General features: G+C 53.9%; 1 protein-coding gene across 1 annotated transcript in view; it reads right to left on the bottom strand.

The window, feature by feature from the left end:
* Positions 1-411: 411 nt before the first annotated feature.
* zcchc2 (zinc finger, CCHC domain containing 2) overlaps positions 412-21,767 on the bottom strand; it is a 96,135-nt gene continuing 74,779 nt past the window's right edge. Inside the window, exon 15 of the transcript XR_011947906.1 lies at positions 412-1,689. The gene's annotated coding sequence lies outside the window, so the exon portion shown is untranslated. The remainder of the gene's footprint in view (positions 1,690-21,767) is intronic.

The raw sequence follows: 21,767 nt of genomic DNA on the forward strand, positions 1-21,767 counted from the left end.
AAATTCGCCATCAGAGGATCGGACGAAGACTTTCACAGTATATGGAAGCAATTTGCCAACCTGTTCAAGGACATGTTCGTAACCATCAACAATGGGGGTGGGTGGGAGGGGAAAGACAGTAGGGAGGGGGTGCTGAAATAGACAAAGATGGAAGAGAAAGGGGGGGGGTGGAATAGAAGGAAGACACAACCCAAACGTACAAGGGAAGCAGGGCAGAGGAGCCAAAGGACATCGAGGAGAGGATAGCCCATGGGTGCAGCCAAGGCACCAAAAATGGGATACGCCTGCATGGCCGCAAAACGCACCTGATATGTTTTAATACCGTGGGCCACATGTAAATAGTCAAACAATACAGTTGTGGTAACCAATAACTGGGGACCCAGTGTAAACAGGCCTTGTAGCTGGATGTATGTTTTCTATGTATTCATACCGGATTACCGCATTTTCCAGTTTAAGTTTTTTTATTTTTTATTCTGTTGCCTTTGTTTGATGCAATATTTTCACAATTAAATGCAAAAAACAATTAAAAATTCGAAAAAATATGAGAATAAACTTCAAAAGTTGACCTCCCCTTAGCCACTGCTTCTTTATTGCTGCATCCCCTAGCCTAGTGTCCCAATTCACTGCAGCTAGCACTGCTGTCTTTGAAGAATTGTCCGCAATGTACACCACAAAATGCTGCAAACCTCAATGTACATCTCAAAAAGCTACCACCAAACTTAAAGCCTCTTTCTTCAGTTGAATATTTTTCTGATGTACACTCAACCTCCGTGAGAAATATCCCAATGGCCTCTCCAAGTTCATCTTTTACCAATACCCATATCTCTGGCAGCCATAGCCAACTTAAACTGCCCTGTATGATTGGTGTAGCAGCCAGTGCAGCTTTCAAGCGGGCAGTGGTTAGCACTGCGGCCTCACAGCACCGAGGTCCCAGGTTCGATCCCGGCTCTGGGTCACTGTCCGTGTGGAGTTTGCACATTCTCCCCGCGTTTGCGTGGGTTTCGCCCCCACAACCCAAAAGATGGGCAGGGTAGGTGGATTGGTCACGCTAAATTGCCCCTCAACTGGAAAAAAAAATGAACTGGGTACTCTAAATTTATATATATTTTTTAAAAGTACAGCTTTTCAAGCTGTCAAATGCATTCTGACACTCTCATGTCCATGAGAATCTTCTGTACTTTTTTTTAAAACAACCCAGTCAGTGAGGCAGCTACACTGCTGAAATTTGGCATTTCCAATAAAATCCACTCATGCCCAGAAAACTCAAATCCTCCCATTATGCTGCAGGCACTGGGAACTCTACAATAGCTTTTACTTTAGCATCTGATGGAGGCCACTTGAAAATGCCCAGTGTGGCCTAAATATGCAACTTTCATTTTTTTGCAAATCCGCTTTCAGCCAAATTTACAAGCAAATTGGCTTCCTGCAGTCGCTGACAAAAATGTGGTGACGTGAGACCACAAAGTAAGTATTCGAATGTGTTGTTTAAAAGGAACATCTTTACATACATAATGAAGATTGACAATAACTGTAACTCGGCAGAACAGGAGTAACAATAATAACTATGGAAACAGAGCGGCAGGGTGGCACTGCTGCCTCAGGGCCCCCACGTCTCATCCCGGGTCACCGTCCATGTGGAGTGTGCACATTCTCCCAGCGCAGGTCTCTCCTCCTTCACACCTCCCCATCCTAAAAACCCAAAGATGTGCAGGGTTAGTGAGCTGGCCACGCTACATTGCCCTTAATCGGAAAAAAAATAATTGGGTACACTAAATTTATTTATTTTTTTAAACTAGGAAAACAGGAGCACCCAACAAAGCCGGCACATGCTCCAAGACCCTCAAGACAGACCCCAGAGCAACAATTACATAGGAGAAAGCCTTACGCGAACACACTGTACTCAAAAAGACAATCTGCAACACCGACCACAAACCTTTTTTTGGTATTCTGAAAACAAGGAAATAAACTGGAGGTTGGAGTCTGCCCGAGTGGGATGATGTCCAGAGACCAAAGGAAAGCAGAGTATGAATCCTGGACACCCAGAAAGGACCTGCTCTCTCGTGTTTGCTCCAGAAACGCAGCTGTGTTTCTGAAACTCCAGAGACCTGCATGAATCCAGCGAAAACCTCGAACATGAAAGCAAAGTTTGAAGAGAAGAAAGGTGCTAGAAACAACCATAAGAAACAAAGACTCTTATCTTTAAACTTTCATCCTTATTATTTTCACCCATGTCTTTTCCTCTATGTGTGGTGTGTATATATATATATATATATGTTTAGATTAAAGAATGGGGATTAGGAATTAGAAAATAGTTAACCAGTTGTAGTTGCTGCATATTTCATTATAGTCTTGTTATAAATTTAAAGTAATTGTGTTTAAATTTACAAACCTGGTGACTGTAATTATTGGGCAACCAAGGGCCAAGATTTGGGGTATTTTTGTAAGAATTATCGCTTAATTTAATTGTGTTGCGACTCCGGGTTAAGGAGGGCTGGAATTGACCGCGCACTAGCCCAGGCTGTAATAATGTGGGGGTTCATCCGGGATCGTTGGAACAGTGGATGGCGACGTTTGGGTTACAGTGAATTATAAAGAGACACCATGTTCGGAGTGGTATAACGCAGCGGCTTTGGAAACGGGAAGGATTTTTTTTCAGGTGGACTTGTCTTTGGTTTACTTAAAAGGGCTTTGCAAAGACAAGCTAGTCGAATTGGCAGGCGATTTAAAAATAGAGGTACGAGCTAAAGCTAGGATGGTACAGATACCTCAAGCGATTGTTCAGCATTTAAATTGTTTTTAAAACACCAGAATCACAGGCTGGCCATGGTCACCACCATGGGGGGGGAGAATGGGGAAGGGGAAGAGACGAGGGAGGGAGCGGGGGGGAGGGAGGGACGAGGGGGAGGGAGGGACGAGGGGGAGGGGGAGGGAGGGACGAGGGGGAGGGAGGGACGAGGGGGAGGGGGAGGGAGGGACGAGGGGGAGGGGGAGGGAGGGACGAGGGGGAGGGGGAGGGAGGGACGAGGGACAGGGACGAGGGACAGGGACGAGGGGACGAGGGACAGGGACGAGGGACAGGGACGAGGGACAGGGACGAGGGACAGGGACGAGGGACAGGGACGAGGGGACAGGGACGAGGGACAGGGACGAGGGACAGGGACGAGGGACAGGGACGAGGGACAGGGACGAGGGACAGGGACGAGGGACAGGGACGAGGGACAGGGACGAGGGGGAGGGACGAGGGGGAGGGACGAGGGGGAGGGACGAGGGGGAGGGACGAGGGGGAGGGACGAGGGGGAGGGACGAGGGGGAGGGACGAGGGGGAGGGACGAGGGGGAGGGACGAGGGGGAGGGACGAGGGGGAGGGACGAGGGGAGGGACGAGGGGGAGGGACGAGGGGGAGGGACGAGGGGGAGGGACGAGGGGGAGGGACGAGGGGGAGGGACGAGGGGGAGGGACGAGGGGGAGGGACGAGGGGGAGGGACGAGGGGGAGGGACGAGGGGGAGGGACGAGGGGGAGGGACGAGGGGGAGGGACGAGGGGGAGGGACGAGGGGGAGGGACGAGGGGGAGGGACGAGGGGGAGGGACGAGGGGGAGGGACGAGGGGGGAGGGACGAGGGGGAGGGACGAGGGGGAGGGACGAGGGGGAGGGACGAGGGGGAGGGACGAGGGGGAGGGACGAGGGGGAGGGACGAGGGGGAGGGACGAGGGGGAGGGACGAGGGGGAGGGACGAGGGGGAGGGACGAGGGGGAGGGACGAGGGGGAGGGACGAGGGGGAGGGACGAGGGGGAGGGACGAGGGGGAGGGACGAGGGGGGAGGGACGAGGGGGAGGGACGAGGGGGAGGGACGAGGGGGAGGGACGAGGGGGAGGGACGAGGGGGGCGGACGAGGGGGGGGGACGAGGGGGGGGAGGAGGGACGAGGGGGAGGGGGAGGGGGGAGGGGGAGGGGGGAGGGGGGAGGGGGGAGGGGGAGGGGGGAGGGGGGAGGGGGGAGGGGGGAGGGAGGGACGAGGGGGAGGGGGAGGGAGGGACGAGGGGGAGGGGGAGGGAGGGGGAGGGATGAGGGGGGTGGGACGCGGGGAGGGTGAGGGGCACGGGGAGGGTGAGGGACGAGGGGGGAGGGGGAGGGAGGGACGAGGGGGAGGGAGGGACGAGGGGGAGGGAGGGACGAGGGGGAGGGAGGGACGAGGGGGAGGGAGGGACGAGGGGGAGGGAGGGACGAGGGGGAGGGGGAGGGAGGGACGAGGGGGAGGGGGAGGGAGGGACGAGGGGAGGGGGGGGAGGGAGGGACGAGGGGGAGGGGGAGGGAGGGCCGAGGGGGAGGGGGAGGGGGAGGGAGGGCCGAGGGGGAGGGGGGAGGGAGGGCCGAGGGGGAGGGGGGGAGGGAGGGACGAGGGGGAGGGGGGAGGGAGGGACGAGGGGGAGGGGAGGGAGGGACGAGGGGGAGGGGAGGGAGGGACGAGGGGGAGGGGAGGGAGGGACGAGGGGGAGGGGGGAGGGAGGGATGAGGGGGAGGGGGAGGGGGGGACGAGGGGGAGGGGGAGGGGGGAGGGGGGACGAGGGGGAGGGGGAGGGAGGGACGAGGGGGGACGAGGGGGAGGGGGGGAGGGAGGGACGAGGGGGAGGGGGAGGGAGGGACGAGGGGGAGGGAGGGACGAGGGGGAGGGAGGGACGAGGGGGAGGGGGGGAGGGAGGGGGAGGGGGAGGGGGGAGGGAGGGACGAGGGGAGGGGGGAGGGAGGGACGAGGGGAGGGGGGAGGGAGGGACGAGGGGAGGGGGGAGGGAGGGACGAGGGGGAGGGGGGAGGGACGAGGGGGAGGGGGGAGGGACGAGGGGGAGGGGGGAGGGACGAGGGGGAGGGGGGAGGGACGAGGGGGGAGGGAGGGACGAGGGGGAAGGGGGAGGGAGGGACGAGGGGGAGGGGGAGGGAGGGACGAGGGGGAGGGACGAAGGGAGGGGGAGGGGGAGGGAGGGGCGCGGGGAGGGGGAGGGGCGCGGGGAGGGGGAGGGGCGCGGGGAGGGGGAGGGGCGCGGGGAGGGGGAGGGGCGCGGGGAGGGGGAGGGGCGCGGGGAGGGGGAGGGGCGCGGGGAGGGGGAGGGGCGCGGGGAGGGGGAGGGGCGCGGGGAGGGGGAGGGACGCGGGAGGGGGAGGGACGCGGGGAGGGGGAGGGACGCGGGGAGGGGGAGGGACGCGGGGAGGGGGAGGGACGCGGGGAGGGGGAGGGACGCGGGGAGGGGGAGGGACGCGGGGAGGGGGAGGGACGCGGGGAGGGGGAGGGACGCGGGGAGGGGGAGGGACGCGGGGAGGGGGAGGGACGCGGGGAGGGGGAGGGACGCGGGGGAGGGGGAGGAGCGCGGGGGGAGGGGGAGGTACGCGGGGAGGGGGAGGGACGCGGGGGGAGGGGAAGGGACGCGGGGGGGAGGGGAGGGACGCGGGGGGAGGGGGAGGGACGCGGGGGGAGGGGAGGGACGCGGGGAGGGGGAGGGACGCGGGGGGAGGGGAGGGACGCGGGGAGGGGGAGGGACGCGGGGAGGGACGCGGGGAGGGGGAGGGACGCGGGGAGGGGGAGGGACGCGGGGGGAGGGGGAGGGACGCGGGGGGAGGGGGAGGGACGCGGGGGGAGGGGGAGGGACGCGGGGGGAGGGGGAGGGACGCGGGGGAGGGGGAGGGACGCGGGGGAGGGGGAGGGACGCGGGGGGAGGGGAGGGACGCGGGGGGGAGGGGGAGGGACGCGGGGGGAGGGGGGAGGGACGCGGGGGGAGGGGGAGGGACGCGGGGGGAGGGGGAGGGACGCGTGGGGAAGGGGGAGGGACGCGGGGAGGGACGCGGGGAGGGGGAGGGACGCGGGGGGAGGGACGCGGGGGGAGGGACGCGGGGGGAGGGGGAGGGACGAGGGGGGAGGGAGGGACGAGGGGGGGAGGGAGGGACGAGGGGGAGGGGGAGGGAGGGACGAGGGGGAGGGACGAAGGGAGGGGCGCGGGGAGGGGGAGGGGCGCGGGGAGGGGGAGGGGCGCGGGGAGGGGGAGGGGCGCGGGGAGGGGGAGGGACGCGGGGAGGGGGAGGGACGCGGGGAGGGGGAGGGACGCGGGGAGGGGGAGGGACGCGGGGAGGGGGAGGGACGCGGGGAGGGGGAGGGACGCGGGGAGGGGGAGGGACGCGGGGAGGGGGAGGGACGCGGGGAGGGGGAGGGACGCGGGGAGGGGGAGGGACGCGGGGAGGGGGAGGGACGCGGGGAGGGGGAGGGACGCGGGGAGGGGGAGGGACGCGGGGAGGGGGAGGGACGCGGGGAGGGGGAGGGACGCGGGGAGGGGGAGGGACGCGGGGAGGGGGAGGGACGCGGGGAGGGGGAGGGACGCGGGGAGGGGGAGGGACGCGGGGAGGGGGAGGGACGCGGGGAGGGGGAGGGACGCGGGGGAGGGGGAGGGACGCGGGGAGGGGGAGGGACGCGGGGGGAGGGGGAGGTACGCGGGGAGGGGGAGGGACGCGGGGGGAGGGGAAGGGACGCGGGGGGAGGGGAGGGACGCGGGGGGAGGGGGAGGGACGCGCGGGAAGGGGGAGGGACGCGGGGAGGGGGAGGGACGCCGGGGGAGGGGGAGGGACGCGGGGGGAGGGGAGGGACGCGGGGGGAGGGGGGAGGGGAGGGACGCGGGGAGGGGGAGGGACGCGGGGAGGGACGCGGGGAGGGGGAGGGACGCGGGGAGGGGGAGGGACGCGGGGGGAGGGGGAGGGACGCGGGGGGAGGGGGAGGGACGCGGGGAGGGGGAGGGACGCGGGGGGAGGGGGAGGGACGCGGGGGAGGGGGAGGGACGCGGGGGGAGGGGGAGGGACGCGGGGGGAGGGGGAGGGACGCGGGGGGGAGGGGAGGGACGCGGGGGGAGGGGGAGGGACGCGGGGGGAGGGGGAGGGACGCGGGGGGAGGGGGAGGGACGCGGGGGGAGGGGGAGGGACGCGGGGGAGGGGGAGGGACGCGGGGAGGGACGCGGGGAGGGGGAGGGACGCGGGGGGAGGGGGAGGGACGCGGGGGGAGGGGGAGGGACGCGGGGGAGGGGGAGGGACGCGGGGGGAGGGGAGGGACGCGGGGGGAGGGACGCGGGGAGGGGTAGGGACGCGGGGGGAGGGACGCGGGGGGAGGGGGAGGGACGAGGGGGGAGGGAGGGACGAGGGGGGGGAGGGAGGGACGAGGGGGGGAGGGAGGGACGAGGGGGGGAGGGAGGGACGAGGGGGGGAGGGAGGACAAGGTGGGGGAGGGAGGGACGAGGGGGGGGAGGGAGGGACGGGGGTGGGAGGGACGGGGGGGGGGAGGGAGGGACGGGGGGAGGGAGGGACGGGGGGAGGGAGGGACGGGGGGAGGGAGGGACGGGGGTGGGAGGGACGGGGGGGGGAGGGAGGGACGGGGGGAGGGAGGGACGGGGGGAGGGAGGGACGGGGGGAGGGAGGGACGGGGAGGGAGGGACGGGGGGAGGGAGGGACGGGGGAGGGAGGAACAGGGGGGGGAGGGAGGAACAGGGGGGGGAGGGAGGAACAGGGGGGGAGGGAGGAACAGGGGGGGGGGGGAGGGAGGAACGGGGGGGGAGGGAGGAACGGGGGGAGGGAGGAACGGGGGGAGGGAGGAACGGGGGGAGGGAGGGACGAGGGGGAGAGGGGGAGGGAGGGACGAGGGGGAGGGAGGGACGAGCGGGAGAGGGGGAGGGAGGGACGAGCGGGAGAGGGGGAGGGAGGGACGAGCGGGAGAGGGGGAGGGAGGGACGAGCGGGAGAGGGGGAGGGAGGGACGAGCGGGAGAGGGGGGAGGGAGGGAATTAAGAATTTCCTTAATTAAATTCAACTCTTAGGGCTGAAGAACACTGAGGAGGTGAGGGGAGAAAATTAAAGCTGTATTAACCCAGAATTTGGAAATGTATCTCAGCCGCCAACTCTAATTTGTTCACGAGTACTGTCCAATTAAATCCTTGAAACCCTTCAAATTACAGAAGCGTTTAATGATCCTGCATGAATTATACAACAGGAGGAGCAAATGGTTAGTCCTAAAGCAGTAATGGGATCCCCAATTACCACTGAAAAGTCTCATCCTACTTAGTGCTGCAAAAATAGTTCAAGCAAAAGAAATATTGTCATGGATTTCTGAGAGGTAGAAAATGCTGTGGGCTATTGAAAAAGGTGAGGGAAATGTTTGGAGAGCAGAAGGCCAAGGGAGCTGGGGATGAAAAAAATCCTAGCGTCAAACGATTCTCAAACGAGGGATTTATTTTATTTTTATAAATTTAGAGTACCCCAATTAGTTTTTTTCCAATTAAGGGGCAATTTAGCGTGTTCAATCCACCTACCTTGCTCATCTTTGGGTTGTGGGGGCGAAACCCACGCAAACACGGGGAGAATGTGTAAACTCCACACAGACAGTGACCCAGAGCCGGGATCGAACCTGGGACCTCGGCGCCGTGAGACCACAGTTCTAACCCACTGTGCCACCGTGCTGCCCCTATGAGGGATTGATTTAATATCAGAAGACAATTTTGAAGTGAGTTAATCCGCTGCATGGCAATGATGTTGCTATACAATCGGAAATCCAGTCCTATCTGCAATTAAAATAGAAGTACTGCACATGGGTGAAAATCGGAACAGGAAAGGCTGGATACACTCAGCAGATCAGACAGCTTTTTTCAAGTGGATGACCGAGTGTCAGGAACTGACATTTCTAAATGTCCCATTTCGGGACGGCACGGTGGCACAGTGGTCAGTACTGCCACCTCACGGCATCGAGGACCTGGGTTTGATCCCAGCCCCAGGTCACTTTCCCTGTGCACGTTCTCCCAGTGTCTGCTTGGGTCTCACCGCCACAATCTAAACATGTGCAGGGTAGGTGAATTGACCACGCTAAATTGCCCCTTAATTAGAAAAAAGTAATTGGGCGGGCACTCTAAATTTATTTTTAAAAATCTAAATGTCCCATTTACTCCCCTAAGTTCCACGGATGTGGAGGAGAGATTAGTGACTTTTTTGGGGGGGTTAGAAGCTCAAGGCAACAAAGTCGCAAGATATTTTTTGAATTTCTGGATGATTTCAGGTTATCAGCTGGACCAATGAAGACGCAGGGGCTGCTCTTGAAGATTAAATATTAGATTTGATAGCCATGTTCAGAATCAAGGGATTGGACAGACCTGACAGGAACAAGTCCCAAAAGGACATGAAGGACGAAATTAGGAAAACCTTCATGTAACAATCGGTTAAGGTGTGCAATGCACAGCCCGTGCGCGCGGTGGAGCAGATAGACCTTAAAAAAAGAGAATTGGATAATTATGTGGGGGGAAAAAAACTAACTGCAGGGCTGTGGGGAAAAGAGGAATGGGAATAGAGAGCTGCAGAGCCGGCACGGCTATTACTAGTCAAATGGCCTCCTCTTGTGCTCGGATTATAAATTGCATTGGGCTCTGCACTGTTGGAGCTGCAACAATTACTGGAAAGCATCTGGTGTAGTGTCAGATCCAGAACCAGTAGTTCTCAACATCGAGAAAATACTTCAAATCTGGAGCTATAAAGACTGCTGTACTTTGCGATGAGACGGGCGCAGAGCAAAATTCGTCCTCCTGCATTCAGAAGTGAGATGGTTACCTTGAGGCAAAATGCTGACCTGTATACACTTCATCTCAGTGTAGAGGGTGTGTACCTTCCCAGCTACTGAGAAATCTGAACTTGCTGAGGTTCTGACTGCTATGTGGTCGGTCAAATTGGGTTACATGGCAGACTTATTCAGCGAAATTAATAAATTAAAGCAAACTGTGCAGAGAAGGAGACTTTTTTTGAACCCACAGTGAAAGATTTGGCGTATACAGAGCAGTTGCAAGTCTCGAGAGCTGGTGTTTGTGGGTTGACCACGACCATATCAGAGATCTTGCATTCCAGAAAACAAATGTTGACATAATCAAACCACAACTGATAGTGTAGTACTTTTCAGGTCTCTGCAACAAATTTAATACTTATTTTCCAGATGAAGCAATCTGCTACACACCCAAGTGGGCTGCAACGACCCGTGAGAAAATTCAAGTTAAATATTACCCCTTGCCCCAAAGCTGATCGGAAAAGCTCACTGACTTATCACCAGATAGCTCCCTCGGAACCAAGTAAAACACCATCAGAGACATCTTGGTGCAAAACGCTGAAGACAACACTTCTTCTTCGGCGGCACTGCAAGTGTTGCTTCCGGTTAGCACAACCAGCTGGATTGGCAGAATGACAATGAAAACAAGAATGCTTCGCCAGGATGAACGCGAGTGTTTGAAGATCCTGCCAATTCTTGGTCGAATTAATTCCAATCATCAGCAACAAGTTTCACTCAAGTTTCATTGCATAGCTAGCGCTGAATATAGAAAAAAGGTACTTGTGTTAAGAGTGGAATTTTTATTGCAGGGATGGGGTGGGGGGGGGGGCACCTTTGAAGCAGAAAATTCTGACAAGCCCAGCAGTCGAAGAATTTGAACCATTTTTTAAAATCTGCAAATAAAAGAAAATTGTATGAGCGAAAGCGATTATGAAGCTGTCAGATTGTTGTAAATCCCATCTATTTAGGGAAGAAAATCCATCCCATCTTTTTGCCCGCATAAGCCCCGTGCGTTTTCTCAAATTTCACGTTCCAAAGAAACAGCAGCAAATTACAATTAGAGCAAATAGTTGTCAGACCAGGTCAGCCGCTGCCAATCCGGGAGGAATAAAAAAAAACAAGTCTTGAAACTTGAAAAACTATCAACCACAAATGGGCTGGAAAGTAAGGCTACAAGAGCAAAGAGACGATGAACCAATCAAATCAGTCCAAACGTTAGCAAAGTTAGTTTGCGCTGCCATCTGAGAACTTTTACTTGTTATAAATACTTATAACACGAGCAACCTGCAAAAGTAAACAACCCGGAATAAAATGCTGGTTATTCAATGGACCCCCTGCTGTTGTAAATCACTGGAAAATCTATCAGAGAAGCCAGCTTTTGCATAACTTGGCTGGAAATGGGAATTATTATGAAAGGAAAATTAAATGAAAATCGCTTATTGTCACAAGTCGGCTTCAAATGAAGTTACTGTGAAACGGTGCCTGTTCGGGGGTTTGGGGTTAGGTTTTGCTAACTCCGGATTCAATAAAATGCTTTACCTAATCCTGGTTAGCTGTTTTCCACGAATAATAATAATATTTATTATTGTCACAAGTAGGCTTACATTGAGACTGCAATAAAGTTACTGTGAAAATCTCCGAGTGGCCACATTCCGGCGCCTGTTCGGGTACACTGAGGGGGAATTCAGAATGTCGAATTCACCTAACAAGCACATCTTTCGGGACTTGTGGGAGGAAACCGGAGCATCTGGAGGAAACCCATGCAGACAGGGGGAGAATGTGCAGACTCGGCACACTCAGTGACCCAAGCTGGGAATCGAACCCGGGACTCTGGCGCTGTGAAGCATCAGTGTTAACCACTATGCTGCTGTACCGCCCCTTAAATCACAATGAGCGACACCGCTTTATTGAGGCTCCAGAACGGCAAGGATAATTCTCCTTCAACTGATTCCCAGCTTGGTTCACTGTCTGTGCGCAGTCTGCACGTTCTGCCAGTGTCTGCGTGGGTTTCCTCTGGGTGCTCCAGTTTCGCCCCTCCACTCAAAAGACGTGCAGGTTAGGTAGGATTGGCTGTGCTAAATTGCCCTTAGTGTCCACAAAGGTTGGGTGGGGTTACTGGGTTAAGGGGATAGGGTGGAGGCGTGAGCTTAAGCAGGGTGCTCTTTCCAGGGGCCGATGGGCTGTATGGTCTCCTTCTGCACTGTAAATTCTAGGATTCTACAAGTGAGCATGTCAGAATGACCAGTGTCCTCTTCACCCAGCGCACCCTTTCCAAATGATAGAAAAATACACAAGGATTGGAGTGGTGCACAGTCCCTTCAGCTTCTGACATTGTTTTTGACCCAGAATCCACAACGTATGCGGGGGAATTCCTGATTTCTACTTCCTACCTTAGATTTAATTCCTAGCGTATTGTGCTCCCTTGTCTGGGATTCCTCAATAAGACAAAATAGTTCCTGTATCTACTCATCTAATACCCTTTATCACATTCAATACCTCAATTAGATTATCCTGTCGGCCATTTAGTCACAACGCTTTTAAAATCAGGAATACAAGCAAAGCCTGTGCCTAAAACTAAATGCAGTGCTCCAGATGGTGTCTAAACATAACACAATACAACTCAAATCACTTCCCCTCTATCCCCATTAGAGAAAAGGTCAATGTTCCAGTACTGACAGAATAAGACATTGCAAGTAAAATAAACACACTTTTCTTGGTCTAAAAATATTAAAGGGCAACAGAGGATGGGCCATAAATGCTGCCTTTTCAGCAACATGCACATCCAAACAATACTTGTTTTTTAAAAAAATGAACTTTTGTTCTTTGGAGATGATTTTTGAAAGGTCAAATAATCTTTATAATAAAGGCAACTCATTTATACATTTGGTATTTGTTGAAGGAGCCAAGTTTCTTTTCAATTTTATTATTACAGAGACAGCTAGCCTGCTCAACTTCTTGGACGGATATGTTAAGGTCTGGTTTAGACACCGGGGGCACCCGTCTCCTTTCCATTGCTACAAAACCCACCCGAGCAAATAAACAAGTTGTGATTTTGTTCCAAGTGTCTTAACGAGGCTACTGGATCAAGCATTAGACAGATGTTTGCGATAACCAAGACAATACTGGCACATGGGGGCAAGCCTCTCACAATGGGTAGGATTGGTCACAGTGGACTTAACTATTGCCGTACCAAAGTGCTTTTGCCATTGGCTGCCCTATGGCTCACCACCGAGTACTCGATAGCCCATCAACTCATCACATTCAGGTTGTAACCCACCCAAAATCTTAGTCATATACCACAAGTGCCTCCAAACCCATATGTTCTCTGGTCTCCTGCTCCCAATTCTGCTAGATTGCTTCCCTTGTTCCTTTGCCCCCTCCACAGAAACGGGTTGCGTTCCTTCACTCAAGCTGCATATCCCCTCTGGAGCACAGGTGCTCAAGTTCAGAATCCCAGTACTCCCAAGTGCCTTCTGCCACCCAGTTACTTCCAGGTCCAGCCCTTCACATTTCTTCTCACCCTTCCTCCCAGCTGCTATAAGCCTAGTGTACTCATGGGATAATTCCCTCATCCAGGAACTAGTCTGCTTGAACGTTTGTTGAACTCCCTCAAAAACAAGTTTATTCACCCTTGGGCAAGGAGGCCAAAACTGTACATCCTACTCCAATTGCTGTCTCACTAAGCCCCTGTACAACTGGAGCAAGACTTCCTTATATTCCAGTCCATTACCTGCATGTTTACTTTATGATTCATGTCAAAGGACACCCACAATAATAAATATTACAAAGAGATGTCAACTGACCTACAAAATATTTTATGGGTTTGAAATGTCTGAAATAATGTTTAACTTAAGAGTCCTGCGCATCAGAGAGGCCGTGGGGTTTGATTTATACACCCTTTGTAGGGCCATCACTGAACTACAACTTGCCGCAGACATCTGTGCTTCCTTTTCCAACCATCTCGCCCCCAAGTGCATGCAATGTGGAGAAACTTTGCATGAAATAGTATTTTTTACAGGTAAAGAACACAGGCTCTGGAGTGTGCAGAAAAGATTTAACAAAAATGATAGGACTGAGAGATTATATCCGCCAGGGAAGGATAAACAGAGAAGAGAAAGCTATGGGGTCTCTCAAAAATGATGAAGGGCTTGATAGAGTAGACACAGAGAATATTCTCCAATTGCGGGCAAGAGCAAAACTAGAGCCCGTCAATCGTCACTCAGAAACCAAGTAGGGAATTCAGGACCTTATTACCACATGGAGTGGTTAAGGTGAACAGTATAGGTGCTTGTAAAGAGAAGATAGCCAAGGACATAAGGATGAAGAGAATAGAAGGGCATGTTGATACACGGTTAGGCAACTGATTGGTTGAGGATCAGAGGAGATTTTGAGCGAATGATAAATGCCACTGGTTGGACCAAATGGCCAGTTTTTGTGCTGCATATTCCATGTAACTTGACCAGGTTATGCAATTGTGAATTCGTATAGGGGCTGGTTTAGCACAGTGGGCTAAATAGCTGGCTTGTAATGCAGAACAAAGCAGTAGCGCAGGTTCAATTCCCGTACCAGCCTCCCTGAACAGGCGCCGGAATGTGGCGACTCGGGGCTTTTCAGTAACTTCATTGAAGCCTACTTGTGACAATAAGCGATTATTGTTATTTACGGTGCAACAATAATTGAGTTAGCTTTTCCATTTAACAGACCGACACCTTTTAACGTAGGTTTCGGCATGAAATTATTAGGGCTTTTTATTAGAAAAGAAAATAGTGAAACAAATCACAGAGCACAAGCCTGTGTGTGTGCGGGCATGCATGGGGCGGGGCAGGGTGCACTGACAACAGGGGAGAAATACGGTTATGATTATATATCTCGAAATTCTGCCAGAGGTATTCTTTGCTCCTACTTCCATGTCCAGTACCCGCCTTACTGGTCAGGGCTGTTTTAGCACAGTGGGCTAAACAGCTGGCTTGTAATGCACAACAAGGCCAGCAGCGCGGGTTCAATTCCCGTACCAGCCTCCCCGAACAGGCGCCGGAATGTGGCGACAAGGGGCTTTTCACAGTAACTTAATTGAAGCCTACTTGTGACAATAAACGATTATTATTATTATGATTGCATTACCTTTATCTCACTGAGCAACACCATGCAAAACCTACATCAAGAAATGTTTTTTTTATATTTTTATTAAATATTTTATTGAAAATTTTTGGTCAACCAACACAGTACATTGTGCATCCTTTACACAATATTATAACAACACAAATAACAATGACCTATTTTATAAACAAAAAATGAATAAATAATAAATAACAAAAATGAAAACTAGCCCTAATTGGCAACTGCCTTGTCACAAGTAACACTCTCCAAAAATATAATGTAACAGTCCAATATATAATTATCTGTAGCAACGACCTATACATACTATACAGTATATATTAACAACCCTGAGAGTCCTTCTGGTTCCTCCTCCCCCCCCACCCCTCCCCTCCCTCCCCCCCCCCCCCCCGATCCTGGGCTGCTGCTGCTGCCTTCTTTTCCCATTCCGTCTATCTTTCTGCGAGGTATTCGACGAACGGTTGCCACCGCCTGGTGAACCCTTGAGCCGACCCCCTTAGGACGAACTTAATCCGCTCTAGCTTTATAAACCCCGCCATGTCATTTATCCAGGTCTCCACCCCCGGGGGCTTGGCTTCTTTCCACATTAGCAATATCCTGCGCCGGGCTACGAGGGACGCAAAGGCCAAAACATCGGCCTCTCTCGCCTCCTGCACTCCCGGCTCTTGTGCAACCCCAAATATAGCCAACCCCCAGCTTGGTTCAACCCGGACTCCTACTACTTTTGAAAGCACCTTTGTCACCCCCATCCAAAACCCCTGTAGTGCCGGGCATGACCAAAACATATGGGTATGATTCGCTGGGCTTCTCGAGCACCTCGCACACCTATCCTCCACCCCAAAAAATTTACTGAGCTGTGCTCCAGTCATATGTGCCCTGTGCAATACCTTAAACTGAATCAGGCTTAGCCTGGCACACGAGGACGACGAGTTTACCCTGCTTAGGGCATCTGCCCACAGCCCCTCCTCGATCTCCCCCCCCAGCTCTTCTTCCCATTTCCCTTTTAGTTCATCTACCATAGTCTCCCCTTCGTCCCTCATTTCCCTATATATATCTGACACCTTACCATCCCCCACCCATGTCTTTGAGATCACTCTGTCCTGCACCTCGTGTGTCGGGAGCTGCGGGAATTCCCTCACCTGTTGCCTCGCAAAAGCCCTCAGTTGCACATACCTGAATGCATTCCCTTGGGGCAACCCATATTTCTCGGTCAGCGCTCCCAGACTCGCGAACTTCCCATCCACAAACAGGTCTTTCAGTTGCGTTATTCCTGCTCTTTGCCACATTCCATATCCCCCATCCATTCCCCCCGGGGCAAACCTATGGTTGTTTCTTATCGGGGACCCCCCCAAGGCTCCAGTCTTTCCCCTATGCCGTCTCCACTGTCCCCAAATCTTCAGTGTAGCCACCACCACCGGGCTTGTGGTGTAGTTCCTCGGTGAGAACGGCAATGGGGCTGTCACCATAGCCTGTAGGCTAGTCCCCCTACAGGACGCCCTCTCTAATCTCTTCCACGCCGCTCCCTCCTCCTCTCCCATCCACTTACTCACCATTGAAATATTAGCGGCCCAATAATACTCACTTAGGCTCGGTAGTGCCAGCCCCCCCCTATCCCTGCTACGCTGTAAGAATCCCTTCCTCACTCTCGGGGTCTTCCCGGCCCACACAAAACCCATGATGCTCTTTTCAATCCTTTTAAAAAAAGCCTTCGTGATCACCACCGGGAGGCACTGAAACACAAAGAGGAATCTCGGGAGGACCACCATCTTAACCGCCTGCACCCTCCCTGCCATTGACAGGGATACCATATCCCATCTCTTGAAATCCTCCTCCATCTGTTCCACCAACCGCGTTAAATTTAACCTATGCAATGTGCCCCAATTCTTAGCTATCTGGATCCCCAGGTAACGAAAGTCCCTTGTTACCTTCCTCAACGGTAGGTCCTCTATTTCTCTACTCTGCTCCCCTGGATGCACCACAAACAACTCACTTTTCCCCATGTTCAATTTATACCCTGAAAAATCCCCAAACTCCCCAAGTATCCGCATTATTTCTGGCATCCCCTCCGCCGGGTCCGCCACGTATAGTAGCAAATCGTCCGCATACAAAGATACCCGGTGCTCTTCTCCTCCCCCAAGTACTCCCCTCCACTTCTTGGAACCCCTCAACGCTATCGCCAGGGGCTCAATCGCCAGTGCAAACAATAATGGGGACAGAGGGCATCCCTGCCTTGTCCCTCTATGGAGCCGAAAATATGCAGATCCCCGTCCATTCGTGACCACGCTCGCCACTGGGGCCCTATACAACAGCTGCACCCATCCAACATACCCCTCTCCAAAACCAAATAAACTCAACACCTCCCACAAATAATCCCACTCCACTCTATCAAATGCTTTCTCGGCATCCATCGCCACTACTATCTCCGTTTCTCCCTCTGGTGGGTCCATCATCATTACCCCTAACAACCTCCGTATATTCGTGTTCAGCTGTCTCCCCTTCACAAACCCAGTTTGGTCCTCGTGGACCACCCCCGGGACACATTCCTCTATTCTCATTGCCATTACCTTGGCCAGGACCTTGGCATCTACATTTAGGAGGGAAATAGGTCTATAGGACCCGCATTGTAGCGGGTCCTTTTCCTTCTTTAAGAGAAGTGATATCGTTGCTTCAGACATAGTCGGGGGCAGTTGTCCCCTTTCCTTTGCCTCATTAAAGGTCCTCGTCAGTACCGGGGCGAGCAAGTCCACATATTTTCTATAGAATTCGACTGGGAATCCATCCGGTCCCGGAACCTTTCCCGCCTGCATGCTCCTAATTCCTTTCACCACTTCTTCTACCTCGATCTGTGCTCCCAGTCCCACTCTTTCCTGCTCTTCCACCTTGGGAAATTCCAGCCGATCCAAGAAGCCCATCATTCTCTCCCTCCCATCCGGGGGTTGAGCTTCATATAATTTTTTATAAAATGTCTTGAACACTCCATTCACTCTCTCCGCTCCCCGCTCCATCGCTCCTTCCTCATCCCTCACTCCCCCTATTTCCCTCGCTGCTCCCCTTTTCCTCAATTGGTGTGCCAGCAACCTGCTCGCCTTCTCCCCATATTCGTACTGTACACCCTGTGCCTTCCTCCATTGTGCCTCTGCAGTGCCTGTAGTCAGCAAATCAAATTCTACATGTAGCCTTTGCCTTTCCCTGTACAGTCCCTCCTCCGGTGCTTCCGCATATTGTCGGTCCACCCTCAAAAGTTCTTGCAGCAACTGCTCCCGTTCCTTACTCTCTTGCTTCCCTTTATGTCCCCTTATTGATATCAGCTCCCCTCTAACCACCGCCTTCAACGCCTCCCAGACCACTCCCACCTGGACCTCCCCATTATCATTGAGTTCCAAGTACTTTTCAATGCACCCCCTCACCCTTAGACACACACCCTCATCTGCCATTAGTCCCATGTCCATTCTCCAGGGTGGGCGCCCTCCTGTTTCCTCCCCTATCTCCAAGTCCACCCAGTGTGGAGCGTGATCCGAAATGGCTATAGCCGTATACTCCGTTCCCCTCACCTTCGGGATCAATGCCCTACCCAGCACCAAAAAGTCTATTCGCGAGTAGACTTTATGGACATAGGAGAAAAACGAGAACTCCTTACTCCTAGGTCTGCTAAATCTTCACGGGTCTACACCTCCCATCTGCTCCATAAAATCTTGAAGTACCTTGGCTGCTGCCGGCCTCCTTCCAGTCCTGGACTTCGACCTATCCAGCCCTGGTTCCAACACCGTATTAAAATCTCCCCCCATTATCAGCTTTCCCATCTCTAGGTCCGGAATGCGTCCTAGCATCCGCCTGATAAAATTGGCATCAGCCCAGTTCGGGGCATATACGTTTACCAAAACCACCGTCTCCCCCTGTAGTTTGCCACTCACCATCACGTATCTGCCCCCGTTATCCGCCACTATAGTCTTTGCCTCGAACATCACCCGCTTCTCCACTAATATAGCCACCCCCCTGTTTTTCGCATCTAGCCCCGAATGGAACACCTACCCCACCCATCCTTTGCGTAGCCTAACCTGGTCTATCAGTTTCAGGTGCGTTTCCTGTAACATAACCACATCTGCCTTAAGTTTCTTAAGGTGTGCGAGTACCCGTGCCCTCTTTATCGGCCCGTTCAGCCCTCTCACGTTCCACGTGATCAGCCGAGTTGGGGGGCTTCCTACCCCCCCCCCTTGTCGATTAGCCATCACCTTTTTCCAGCTCCTTACCCGGTTCCCACGCAGCTGTATCTCCCCCAGGCGGTGCCCCCCCGCCCATCCTCTCCCATACCAGCTCGCCCCTCTCCCCAGCAGCAGCAACCCAGTGATTCCCCCCTCCCACCCCCCCCCTAGCGTAATTACTCCCCCCATGTTGCTCCCAGACGTCAGCAAACTCTGGCTGACCTCGGCTTCCCCCCCGTGACCTCGGCTCGCACCGTGCGACGCCCCCTCCTTCCTGCTTCTCTATTCCCGCCATGATCATCATAGCGCGGGAACCAAGCCCGCGCTTCTCCCTTGGCCCCGCCCCCAATGGCCAACGCCCCATCTCCTCCACCTCCCCATCTCCCCCCATCACCACCTGTGGGAGAGAGAAAAGTTACCACATCGCAGGATTAGTACATAAAACCCCTCTTTGCCCCCCACATTCGCCCCACCACTTTGTTCGAACGTTCTTTTTAATAACCCGCTCATTCCAGTTTTTCTTCCACAATAAAAGTCCACGCTTCATCCGCCGTCTCAAAGTAGTGGTGCCTCCCTCGATATGTGACCCACAGTCTTGCCAGTTGCAGCATTCCAAATTTTATCTTCTTTTTATGAAGCACCGCCTTGGCCCGATTAAAGCTCGCCCTCCTTCTCGCCACCTCCGCACTCCAGTCTTGATAAACGCGGATCACCGCGTTCTCCCATTTACTGCTCCGAGTTTTCTTCGCCCATCTAAGGACCATTTCTCTATCCTTAAAACGGAGGAATCTCACCACTATGGCTCTGGGAATTTCTCCTGCTCTCGGTCCTCGCGCCATCACTCGGTATGCTCCCTCCACCTCCAACGGACCCGCCGGGGCCTCCGCTCCCATTAACGAGTGCAGCATCGTGCTCACATATGCCCCGACGTCCGCTCCCTCCACACATTCAGGAAGACCAAGAATCCTCAGGTTGTTCCTCCTTGCGTTGTTTTCCAGTGCCTCCAACCTTTCCACACATCGTTTCTGATGTGCCTCCTGCGTCTCCGTCTTCACCACCAGGCCCTGTATATCGTCCTCATTCTCGGCTGCCTTTGCCTTCACGACCCGAAGCTCCCGCTCCTGGGTCTTTTGTTCCTCCTTTAGCCCTTCGATCGCCTGTAGTATCGGGGCCAACAGCTCTTTCTTCATTTCCTTTTTGATCTCTTCCACACAGCATTTCAAGAACTCTTGTTGTTCAGGGCCCCATGTTAAACTGCCACCTTCCGACGCCATCTTGGTTTTTGCTTGCCTTCCTTGCCGCTGTTCTAAAGGATCCACTGCAATCTGGCCACTCTCTCCTCCTTTTTCCATCCGTATCCAGGGGGGATTCCCTTCTGGTTTACCGCACAGTGTTTTTAGCCGTCAAAATTGCCGTTGGGGCTCCTATCAAGAGCCCAAAAGTCGGTTTCACAGGGAGCTGCCGAAACGTGCGACTTAGCTGGTCATCGCCGCACCCGGAAGTCTACATCAAGAAATGGTGTAATTAGCACATGTCGTCCAACATACACAACATTGCCTCAAACGTATCTGGGAACAATAAAGCCACACTTTATTGAATCATACACTGATTACCAAGTCTGTTCAATAGCCATGTGCACTCCCACATCAGCTAAACAGCCCATAAAGTGCAATGGGAATCAAGTTGTTGTTTATGGATTGTGACCGTATCAATTGTCCCATCTGGATGGCACAGTATATGTAAACTTGCATCTAATTGATGCACGTTTCACATGCATAAAACAACTAAATCACAATGGAGGTGAAACGCACACCTTATCTAGTGGCTGAAAATAGTAAATAGCCACCAATAAAAAGAGCGAATCGAGCATGACCCATTTTACTATTGAGAGCACCATCCAAAGCTATTCAACATGAAAATCCAACTGGGAAAACTTGTTCCTGTCTAGAATTAATGCTTAAAGTGTGCCAGATTGTGTTAGTCATGAATTGGACAGTAAACAGCAAATATCTGCATACTCGATTATAACAAAGGTCAGTTTGCTAAATAACCAAATCAAACAGAAGTGACACTTTAACCAGCAGTCAAATTGCTAACACAGCTTACTAAAGTGATTCTGAAGCACAGACGTAAATTAAATATCCGACTGCTTGGCAGAGAATCAACGATGGTTTGCCAACTAACCGTTAGCTGCTTTTAATTTTGGGAGGGTTGCTGCTCTCTGCTCGTACAAAATCTAAGCAGGTTTATTTACCAAAAAAAAAAAGTTAAAGAAATAAAATCTGCTCCAAATCGAAGAAAAAAGGGGATTTCTTGCTGGGCCAAGAGGGATCTTGCACCTGAAATTTGTTCCATTTGCTAAATATTAATTGATCATAAAATTCTTCACCACCAGAAGAGAAATTGATATGCAAACAAGCATAAATCAGGCTCAAGAAAACTATATATATCCCTTCTTTATGTCTTATGATTGAAGATTTAGGTAATCTAAGCATCATTCACGCACATTAGGCTCAGCATTTTTAAGAAAATGGAGCTGTGGAATCTTGATCATCTCGTATTTAAATCATAAAACTAAATTGAAACAGAAAACAGTCATAAGAACTCCCTTGCACCAGAAAAAGTACAAGTTTCCTGTGGTAACCTAGTGGAGTGGTGTAGCGACAACAATCTCTCCCTCAATGCCAGCAAAACTAAAGAGCTGGTCAGTGACTTCAGGAAGCAAAGTACTGTACACACCCCTGTCAGCATCAACGGGGCCGAGGTGGAGATGGTTAGCAGTTTCAAATTCCTTGGGGTGCACATCTCCAAAAATCTGTCCTGGTCCACCCACGTCGACGCTACCACCAAGAAAGCA

Source organism: Scyliorhinus torazame, chromosome 6 (assembly GCF_047496885.1).
Source record: "Scyliorhinus torazame isolate Kashiwa2021f chromosome 6, sScyTor2.1, whole genome shotgun sequence".
Taxonomy (NCBI): Eukaryota; Metazoa; Chordata; class Chondrichthyes; order Carcharhiniformes; family Scyliorhinidae; genus Scyliorhinus; species Scyliorhinus torazame.